At 49.7% G+C, this 11870-nt stretch overlaps 1 pseudogene; it reads right to left on the bottom strand.

The window, feature by feature from the left end:
• Positions 1-554: 554 nt before the first annotated feature.
• Positions 555-10985, bottom strand: LOC146863836 (frizzled-7-like; annotated as a pseudogene).
• Between the last annotated feature and the right edge of the window lie 885 nt (positions 10986-11870).

Below are 11870 nucleotides of genomic sequence, written 5' to 3'. Positions count from 1 at the left end.
CATCACTTCCCCTTGCAGACAAAACAGTAAGGGCCATATGTATCAAAGGGTTTTACCCATTCTGTGTCTATGGGAAAATGTGTTCATACATATGGCCCTAGGTTCGGTACAATTCCATTACAGAGCGGCGTTGCTGGTAGCCGCAGTGGCTGTAATGCAGCAGAGCTCAGGTGGATACTTCAGGTTACTTGTCCTGATCCTGAAGATAGCCGACATTACAAGGATGGGCATCTTCACACAACTATGGGGAGAGGAGGGTCGTGTACAATAGGATTGATGGGCATTCAAGTAATGAGCAGCGAATAAGATGGAATACCTGGTGTCCACTTAAAGTCATCGTATTTCCTGCAAAATGGGTCTGTCACAGTTCCACGCACAGTGGTACAAGGTAATGCCTCGGGGACTGCTATGCGCCCCCCAGTTCAGTGTCCAACATACACGTTTTAGGCCCGACCCTACAAAGCCCTGCTTATTGTTATTCAGAAAGGCCACACCGATGTCCAAGTTCTGTGCGCCCTCCGCAGTGCAGTATTAAAATATTTTAGGCCAGGGGCTCATACTGTCATCTCCCCCATCCCTGTGCCTCTCAACCTGTGGTAGAAGCTGTGCCAGGACTGCAGGGTCTTGCTGGACCAGACCCAGATGCCGGAGGTGATGCCCAAATTTATGGTCATGAGATACTTTATTATAAAGACTGTGAAATCCGGGTCTGCTGGAGGGGAGGGCCCCGGTGGCAGGCAGGGCACGGCCAGGCTCTTGCAGGTCTGCAGCCTCCAGTCTCACTCCCAGGACCCTCCTGCTCGTAGAAGAGGCAGGCTAAAAGCAGGGCGGCTGGAACGGTGTGGAGCACGCTGAACACCCCGATGCACATCATCAGCCACTCCAGCTTGTCAGTCTACGAACCACCGCTCTTCATAACAGTGCGGATCCGGAAGAGGGACACAAAGCCTGCCAGCAGGAAGACCGTGTCAGCAGCCAGGTAAGCGACGAGGGGCCCCACGTAGCAGACACCGCTGAAGGGGTCCCTGTCCACCCGGCCCAGTGGCAGCACCACGGTGGTCTGCACAGCCGGCAGTGCCCAGTCTCAGGTGGAACCACTGCGCCTGGGCCTCTATGGCCTCCCGGCACCACTTGAGACCGGCCGACAGGAACCAGGCGAGCAAGAGCACAACCCACCAGGCGGAGGAGGCCATGCCGAAGAAGTAAAGCAGCATTAAGAGCACCGTTGTCAGAACCCCACAAGCCTTACCTGTATTGCTTGCGGAGTTATCTCGCAGGGACGACGTGAACAACCTCCACAGTTCCCCTCCCTACCTGATCAAGGTAACAACTAGACCCAGGCAAGAATGGGATCAGGGGAAGATGCCAAAAGGGGGTCGGGAAAGGACGACGTGAAGGAAAATAAGGATCCCACCAGACCAGGGCCGCTCTTCTGGGTATCGCCAGCTACACAAGAGAGAGAAGCTATTAGATGCGTCTACCTTGTTGCTATTGGGCATGCATTCATTCACAACAACCATTCGGCAAGGAACACAGTAACCAAGAATCCAAAAGTCACCTGGCTATGAAGGTCGGGCTCCGCTCGTGGATTGCCCAGAAGAGGGTTGCGTCTAAGTCTTCCGACGTCTGTGGTTAGGAAGACAGCAAGGGTTCATGCCGCCGTGCATGCTGGCCATGGATGGTGATGAACACAAGGACGCTCCTGCGCAATGGACGTGAACCAACAGAAAACATGAACACACTTCCCTGTGTGTGCCATGGAATGAATAATCCGCAAACAAGAGGAAATGCGTTCCTGCGCTGGTGAAAGAAAAAATGTCCCGATACCCAAGCGTCTAAAGCGTGTTCCGGTGGGCCAGGGTTGAGTGCGCTCCTGCGCTAATGCCAACTCAGGGAGAGAACGTGCCCACGCCTTTCTAGCGTGATACGGAAGAAATAGGTGAAATGGCGCTCCTGCGCCGACAAGAGTCCGTGCCCACGCTCCTCTGCGTGGCACGAGAGACAGGAGTGTTTGGCGCTTCAGCGCCGTGCGAGGAGTTTAAGGGGAAATGGCGCTCCTGCGCCGACAAGAGTCCGTGCCCACGCTTCCTCTGTGTGGCACGGGAGACAGGAGTATTTTGGCGCTTCAGCGCCGTGCGCGAAGTGGCTACCATCGTGGCACGCTCTCCAATGCGTGCCACGGTACTACCCAGTTCTCGGTAGGGGTAGGGGTCCGTCCGGATGGTGAAGCTGGACCGGAAAGCTGGAGGTTTCAGGAGGAGTAGAGCAAACGGCAACGGCATCAGCTGTGCAACTAAACTGGAAGCACTGACGGAAGCGAGCACCACGGCTATCAGCGGTCTTGCCCGGAAGTGCTTCAGTGCTTCCTGTGTCTGGCACTAGACCGCTAACCATAGCGGTGTAATACTCCGGCTGCCGGAACCCACCATGCGTTCGCGCATTCATACTTCCAGTCGTTTCCATGACAGCAGTGCAGCCTTCGCGCTTGGTGCCCTTTACCACGGTGCGGCAGCCCCCGGGCCCGGACAGCTCCAAGCAGGCCGCGCGCTGCCCCAGCGCCCAGTCCGCGCCATAGGCGACCGCCACCATCAAGTAGCAGCCGGACAGGAAGATGATGGGCAGCTTGGGGTAGCGGAAGCGCCGGGTGTCGACCAGGCTCTGCCCGGAGTCTCTTACCTTGCTATTTGCTGCTACTTTAGCTGAGTACTCACTCGACTGACCGGCAGGAGCAGCATCAGTGTTTTTCACCACAGCTGCCGCAACACTTTAAAATGCTGCACGGTCACTTCCTAGTCCGCGAGACTTCGAATCAAATGCGCGCCGAGTGCACCAGTCAATAAACTGTGGAGTGAAGGAGCACCAGGTGAGGGCGTGAGCAGCAGTTTTACCGGGCAAATCGCTATTTTTGTTATCTTTATTGCTGCGTCCCAATTGGCTGCTGGGATCACGTCACATGGAATGTTTCGAACTGAGGTAACAAGCTGTCGGCATTGGGAAAAATATAGTGCATAGCAGATAATGAAGGAGAATGTGTAACGCCGCAAGTGAGAGATCCAATCCCGGTGGGTGGGGCCAAAAGTGGACAGGGTGGTAACAAGGAGGGACTAAGAAGCCTCCTTTTCAATTGTGAGCCTGCGTTTTGCATGGAGGATGACGTCAGCAAATGAAGAAGATGCGCTTGGCTTCAACTCCGCCTCTGAGAGCTTCGGAATCAGTATTGATTCCAAGAAGCCCTCGTATGAAGAGGGCAGCGCATGCGCTGCATTCGCCAGGCAGAGACCTAAAAATGAGATGGACGAACAGACATTCAGAAGGCTGGCAGTAGAATCACCAGAAAGGCACAAACAACTAAGCAAAGTCGAAAAAACACATAAACCTAGGCACCGAAAGCACAGAAATAGACAATTATGCCCATAACACAACTCGCCAAATCGCTGCATAGGAAACCACAAAGACAGGCCAGAATTAGACAGTACATGCGGTATGCATATAGTAGCGCAATATGGGGAGACCAACTAAAAACAAAATAGCCAGTTTGGCAGCCAAGAACTGGCAAGGCAAGCAGATCAAATATTGCATAAAAGTTGGAAGACAGCCACACCTCAGTACTGAAGAGCAAGGGAGAGGAAAAAAATTGACAAGCCAGGCAACTGAATGAAGAAGCACTGAGAAGCAACACCTGGTGACCAATTCACAGGCCCCATGAGTAGCAAAGACCCAAGGAATGGAATAAACCGAACCCAAAAAACTGGCAGCAGAAGACCCACACCACCAAAATAATTTAAACAAACAAACAGGAAGACAAGAAGAAAACATGATTGACATGGATACATTAGGAAAGCAAAAATCCAAGCCAGACCTCAACTAACTTCAGCAAAGTGGTTGAAAAGTCAGAACCCGCAGACTGCACCAGGCCTCAACACTTACCAAATCACATATTTCATACGGCACAGAAATTTCACTAAAACACCAGAAGAACCACCATCAGAAACCAGAGCTATAAAAGGCAAGGTCCAAAAAGAGAACAAATATACAAAGGGTCACCAAGGCCCCATGGCACGCTTTGAACACGGAGAATCCCAGGATAGTCAAATCTGGCAAACTGATGGAGGAAGCCGATAACAACTGGTTGGGCTAACGAAAGAAAATGGGTGCAGAAGGTAGTCCAACCAGTAGATTAACCCAACATAAGCCAAGAATAGACAAGCCAGCAGAGACCATGCAGCCAGAATGAAGAAAATCAGTACCTATTCGGAGTGATAGAACAGGAAGTCAAATGCGCACTACATAGACATAGCAGCCGAAACAAAGAAAATAACATGGTTCAGAAAACACTGAATGCAACAGGTTAGCTTTGCTGCGTCAAAATTCAGTTGCAAACTAACAGCTGTTTAAGACTTGTAGATTGGCAGGACCAATCCAGAGCAACCTGCGAAGTCCTATAAGGTCAAGGCCAACCCATAGGAGTCACGATGGGATGAGTCCTTGTATTCCGAATATGATGTGGCACTAATTGCTGAAAAATTCCAATACATTTTTAGGGGACGAGCACGTCCAGTATATTAAGACAACCTTTTAGATCTTGCGAACCCAGGCCTATCAGCAATTTTGGGAATAAGGTAAAGAGCAGGGTATGATACATAATGCCACCGATGGCTGAGACCAATAACAAGTGGCTAAAAAGACCAGCTAGCTGACTGCCGAAGCCAGGCCTCCCCCACTCCTCTGCCGGCCTCCTCTGCAGAGTATGGAGCTAGTTTGGATAAGGAATATTGTGAAAGGTGAGAACTGTGTGAAGAGTAAGAGGGTTCCTCAACAAGCAAAAGCAACACCGGCATCAGGCCGACCGCCTCCGCGCAGTCTGAGGGACCTGCCGCATTACTGCCTCGCTGACACATCACATCCACCAAGTTGCCACCTGTCTGCCGCACCACCCTTGCCGGGCTGGTGGAACCTCCTTCCCAGCTCCTTCTCCGCCACCATACTGCCAGGCCCAGGTTCCCAACTTGTATTCTGGCTCTTCGCCTACACCACCAGAACCGCTGGCAGAGTAGGAGCCTCCTACAAGAGCCTCCTCGCCATCAACCACTGGCTCACTGCTGACTCTTCATCTCCTCATCACAACCACCAGCTCGTCCCTTATTCCGCTCCCACAGCAACCTGACAACCTTCGCTCCTCGCAGCAACCTGTTGTCCTCACAGACACAGCCTGCACTCCTCACAGATACAACCTCTGCTCCTCACAGACGCAACCTGTGTTCCTCACAGACACAACCTGCGCTCCTCACAGACGCAGCCTGCGCTTCTTACAGATGGAACCTCTGCTCCTCACAGACGCAACCTCTGCTCCTCACAGATGCAACCTGTGTTCCTCACAGACACAACCTGCGCTCCTCACATACGTAAACTGCACTCCTCACAGATGCAACCTTCAATGCTCACGAATGCAACCTCCTCTTCTCACAGGCGCAACCTGTGTTCCCCAGAGACACAACCTGCACTCCTCACAGATGCAACCTGCACTCCTCATTGATAAAACCTGCGCTCCTCACAGACGCAACCTGTGCTCCTCAAAGGGCCAACCTGTGTTCCTCACAGACGCAACCTGTGCTCCTCACAGACACAACCTGCGCTCCTCACAGACGCCACCTGCGCTCCTCACAGATGCAACCAGCGCTCCTCACAGACGCAGCCTGCGCTTCTTACAGATGCAACCTCCGCTCCTCACAGACACAACCTCCGCTCCTCACAGACGCAACCTGTGTTCCTCACAGACACAACCTGTACTCCTCACATACGTAACCTGCACTCCTCACAGATGCAAACTTCAATGCTCACGAATGCAACCTCCTCTTCTCACAGGTGCAACCTGTGTTCCCCAGAGACACAACCTGCACTCCTCATAGATACAACATGCGCTCCTCACAGACGCAACCTGTGCTCCTCAAAGGGCCAACCAGTGTTCCTCACAGACGCAACCTGTGCTCCTCACAGACACAACCTGCGCTCCTCACAGATGCAACCTGCGCTCCTCACAGATGCAACCTGCGCTCCTCACAGACGCAGCCTGTGCTCCTCACAGATGCAACCTCCGCTCTTCACAGACGCAACCTGTGTTCCTCACAGACACAACCTGCGCTCCTCACATACGTAACCTGCACTCCTCACAGATGCAACCTTCACTCCTCACAGATGCAACCTCCGCTTCTCACAGACACAACCTGTGTTCCTCACAGACACAACCTGCGCTCCTCACAGACACAACCTGTGCTCCTCACAGGCACAACCTGTGTTCCTCACAGGCACAACCTGTGTTCCTCACAGACACAACCTGCGCTCCTCACAGACACAACCTGTGCTCATGCGTTCCTCACAGCTTGTGACTTACAATAATCCTATAATTTGAACATTTCATATTATAAGAATGAAAAATACTTTTTACAATTTGTAGAGATGTGGTGAGGAATTACTGAGATCGATTATTTGTCGAAGTTGCTGATGTGGTGTGACATATACTTTTAAGTCCTTCTCTACATTTGCTTTAAATGTGATACTTTTGGTTTGGGTAATGCAACACCTTTTCTCCCTAGACAACACCATGACACTGTCCTTCAAGGGTAATCTGGTCTCCACCAGGGCATCATCAATAGACTGAACATCTTCTCTTTGGAGAGAGACATGTTCACTTCTTAATGTGAGCAGGTATTAGCCAGGGGTCACCCCTGAGCTCATTTTCGAAGACTTGGACCTAAGGGAGAGGCTCGCATGCTTGATTGCACGGATTGTGCAGCCCCGACAGTGGAAGTCCAGCTGCTGCTGAGCAGCATTGTCATTGTGAAAGGCACACCCGCATTTCTAGTTTAAACATTGGACTTACATTGGCAATTAGGCAGCGGCGACAGAGGCACGAATGGCCTCTTCTAAGCGCTTCCACTGCTATCTTTTGCTTGTTTTTATTATAAATGTTGGATTTAAAAGTACAAGAAAAGAGAACTGGACTAGTTACTCACACCCCACATGGATGGACTCAGATGGACCCATTGCTGCGTGAATGTGGACTATTGTCTGTGGGAAACAAACGGCAATTGGCAATGCATGCACTCACATTTCTACAGTGATGCGGCACTGTACATCACAATGAAAATGTCACAGGAAGTATGTCAGAGAAAGGAACAGAATACCAGGGTTAGGACCGGAAGTTCTGTGGGGTGCTCCAGAAATGACCTCCTAGGAACAGTACAGTACTTATCTTATTCCCAAATTAAGCAGTGGGCGATGTACCATAACCATCGGACCAAGTAACATGAACCTCATAAACATGGTACATTTTATTCGCAATATAACTTTCGTGTTTCTTTATATTTTCTTACTGTCCTTGACTGCTGAGTGCTCAGCATCTCAGTGCAAGTTTGCATTTTATCCTATTAAATGAACATAAACAAAGCAAGATTATCCCTTGCAGCCTTCACCTTCACTGACATGATTTGTACAGAAAGCTATTAGTCACACCACCAGGGGATATAAATAGAGTGACACTGATTTAGAAATGTGGAGGCGGGAAAAGCAATATAAAATGGAACACAACAGTAATGTCATTTGTGATTCAGTTCTGCTTTGTTCAATAAGGGAAACTGAAAATAGAATAGGAAAGTGTGTGAAAACAAAGGAGTTTAGTAAAAACAGACAAAGCTGTTGAGTATAGCTGCCTTGGCAAATACTTCATCAGATTAATGCATCTTCTAAAGGGAGGTGCCACCGGCCAGCTTGTTACATGCCTGAGAGGGCAACTCGCCCATTTGGTCTATGTTAGGAATTGGGATTCTGGTTGGCAGAGGTGTGCACCCTGTCCAAGCAGGAACCACGGTCCTGGTCAGGGTAAGTCAGTTGCCCACCAGAAATTAACTTGTGCTCACGCTCTGGTAGCTCAGCTCAGAGCAGGCAGGCTTAACTTAGGAGGCAATGTGTAAGGTGTTTGTGCAACACTTCAAACAGCAACACAGTGAAAATACCACAACAGGACTCCACAACAGTTTAGAAAAATAGATTATGATTTTATAAACAACAGTCTTTCGACGGTGATATAGTGAGTATCACATTTGTTGGGCTAAACAATTGTCAAGTGGCAGGGGCTATGGGCCTCATTTATGTTTTTTTGCCATAGGTTAATGCAAAAACAACAGTTGATGGACAGTATGCAGAACAATGTCATACATTCACCCCAGTACAGAGATCTGGGCCTAAATCCATTGTTTTTTTTGCTCACCATGCCATTCCAGTTTGGACCCAGCCATATGCAAATCAGTCTTGACCCTATGCCTCATGAGAACAGTCCAGCCCGAACTGCCAAGCCAGGTCCTCCCTGGACTGGAAACAAGCATCCTAGGACCGGTTTCGGGGTTTCACCCCTCTTCAGCCAGGATAGCTTGATTCCAATGGCATGGAGAGCACGGGACTCACGTCTGAGCATACCCGTCCCATTCCGGGTGACAAATGCAAAAACAACAGTTGATGGACAGTATGCAGAACAATGTCATACATTCACCCCAGTACAGAGATCTGGGCCTAAATCCATCGTTTTTTGCTCACCATGCCATTCCAGTTTGAACCCAGCCATATGCAAATCAGTCTTGACCCTGTGCCCCATGGGAACAGTCCAACCCGAACTCCCCAGCCAGGTCCTCCATCTAGGACCGGTTTCGGGGTTTCACCCCTCTTCAGCCAGGATAGCTTGATTCCAATGGCATGGAGAGCACAGGACTCACGTCTGAGCATACCCGTCCCATTCGGGGTGACAAATGCAAAAACAACAGTTGATGGACAGTATGCAGAACAATGTCATACATTCACCCCAGTACAGAGATCTGGGCCTAAATCCATTGTTTTTTTTGCTCACCATGCCATTCCAGTTTGGACCCAGCCATATGCAAATCAGTCTTGACCCTGTGCCTCATGAGAACAGTCCAGCCCGAACTGCCAAGCCAGGTCCTCCCTGGACTGGAAACAAGCATCCTAGGACCGGTTTCGGGGTTTCACCCCTCTTCAGCCAGGATAGCTTGATTCCAATGGCATGGAGAGCACGGGACTCACGTCTGAGCATACCCGTCCCATTCGGGGTGACAAATGCAAAAACAACAGTTGATGGACAGTATGCAGAACAATGTCATACATTCACCCCAGTACAGAGATCTGGGCCTAAATCCATCGTTTTTTGCTCACCATGCCATTCCAGTTTGAACCCAGCCATATGCAAATCAGTCTTGACCCTGTGCCCCATGGGAACAGTCCAACCCGAACTCCCCAGCCAGGTCCTCCCTGGACTGGAAACAAGCATTCTAGGACCGGTTTCGGGGTTTCACCCCTCTTCAGCCAGGATAGCTTGATTCCAATGGCATGGAGAGCACGGGACTCACGTCTGAGCATACCCGTCCCATTCGGGGTGACAAATGCAAAAACAACAGTTGATGGACAGTATGCAGAACAATGTCATACATTCACCCCAGTACAGAGATCTGGGCCTAAATCCATTGTTTTTTTTGCTCACCATGCCATTCCAGTTTGGACCCAGCCATATGCAAATCAGTCTTGACCCTATGCCTCATGAGAACAGTCCAGCCCGAACTGCCAAGCCAGGTCCTCCCTGGACTGGAAACAAGCATCCTAGGACCGGTTTCGGGGTTTCACCCCTCTTCAGCCAGGATAGCTTGATTCCAATGGCATGGAGAGCACGGGACTCACGTCTGAGCATACCCGTCCCATTCGGGGTGACAAATGCAAAAACAACAGTTGATGGACAGTATGCAGAACAATGTCATACATTCACCCCAGTACAGAGATCTGGGCCTAAATCCATTGTTTTTTTGCTCACCATGCCATTCCAGTTTGAACCCAGCCATATGCAAATCAGTCTTGACCCTGTGCCTCGTGGGAACAGTCCAGCTTGAACTGCCAAGCCAGGTTCTCCCTGGATTGGAAACAAGCCTCCTAGGACCGGTTTACACAGCAGGCCTTGCTGCTGCCCTGTCCTACGGCAAAAGAAAAGGGTAGGAATGCACCATGTCTATTAGATTACTGTTGTTTTCCCCTGTGCTGGCTCCGAATTGGCTGCCATGAGCCAATGCAGGCACCTTCACACTATGGTGCAAGGGTGCTTGCGTTGCGGAAATGATTATTGTTGTGCAGGAAGGAAAGCCTTTCTGCCCAAAAACAATCACAAAAGGCTTTTACCTCTTTCTATGTGTGCTGCAGAATTCAGCACACATAGATAGAGGAAAAACAAGGAAAAATACAGATATTTTTCCTCAGTGTGCCTCCCTAACATGGCTTTACGTGGCCTTATAAATATGCCAGTGGCACATTGCGCCACCGGAAAGTCAAAAAAGTGAGTCCCTATATGTTTATATGCTGTTCAACTCCTGCTCTTACCCACTCATCAACAAGGTTGGGTCAGTTCTCCAATAGATATGGGCCACCTAGCTCACTGGATTTCTACGAGTGAGTACCTACTCGGGAGGTTACTCTTCACCCCTCCCTCCCCCTTTGAGGCAGTTAGAGATGTCGGATCGGTTAGCACAGCTGTCAAGATGGACACTTTTATCCTTTGTTTAACCCCTTGAGTGCCCATGACGAGATGGTCTCGTCATGGGCCGCGGTTGCGCTGTGCCCATGACGAGACTATCTCGTCATGAGCCCCGCCCGCTAATGAAACGCCCGGCACAGGGCGTGGAAAGGGCGGGGCACTCAAGGGGTTAAGCTGGAATATTGTTGGGTTAAACAATATGAAATTTGATGATGCATGGCTTAAATTTGTTACAGGCCACCACATTGCAGGACTACAAGAAGCTTGGGACCCATTGAACTTGTTTTTTTCTGGATGGGTTTAAGTTCTTTTTTCGCCAGCCCTAACTTACCCTGATATCTCTGAGCATTTCCTGCAGATCATTACTAGTTAACACTGGTTCTCCAGTTTTGCTTGGAGTGAGACTCATTTCTAAAAAGCGCCTGATATTTTAATGCTTCATGTTTATGTCCTTCTCTGCAGAAATCAGGCTCTCGCATCTCTCGGCCCTAAAATGTATGCGAAGGGTACACTACAATACAACAGCGAACTTATGTCTTACTGTTGGGTGACTTTAATAGTCACCCTTGTGCCCTCCCTTGCTACCCTCTGAAAGATGACTTTATAGCTGGCCAGGTGCACTTTGAGCACCCAAGACAGGGAGATTTACTCACCTGCATCTTGGCCAATGATAATCCTGTCTCCTCGCCGCGAGTAAATGTGAGCGCTGATGCCCAGGATTTTATCCCCACATTTAGTGGCAGAGGCAATCAGACTATCATTGATTATCTCTTTGTTTCTGCTTATTTGACCCACTTTCTTAGGCATTCGGGGGTCACCTGGAACCACTTTAGTGATCATAACCCATTAGCCTTAACCCCTGAATGCAGAGTAGAGGAGGAGACTGTCTCCAAATTGGGGTCCAGGTCACATGATATTTCTCTAACAGACCAGGGCCATAGGTTGAGATGGTCCCAGGTGGCTCCTGACTCCTTTTGGAAGAACTTTTTGTCAGTTTGTGGGCAGGATATTTCAACCTGTTTAAATGCGACCACCCAACCAGTTCAGTTGCTAGCAGCCTAAAAAAAGGCTTCTACTCAAGTGCATGTGAGCCTAAGGTATGAGGGAAGGAAAGTCATAGAAGCCACCACCAGATGGTTTGATCACAAGTGCTCAGCTGCCCATCGTAATGTTTTAGCTTCTCTAAAACAAAAACTCAGAGAAATAGAGAAGAGATTATTATTTGTTGCAGAAGGCCACTGAGAATCGCAAAAAAGAGATAAGAAATTAAGCCTGGGAATAACTCCTGAAAACT

The sequence above is a fragment of the Triturus cristatus genome, chromosome 2_1 (genome assembly GCF_964204655.1).
Source record: "Triturus cristatus chromosome 2_1, aTriCri1.1, whole genome shotgun sequence".
Taxonomy (NCBI): Eukaryota; Metazoa; Chordata; class Amphibia; order Caudata; family Salamandridae; genus Triturus; species Triturus cristatus.
This window is presented reverse-complemented; position numbering and strand designations above follow the sequence as displayed.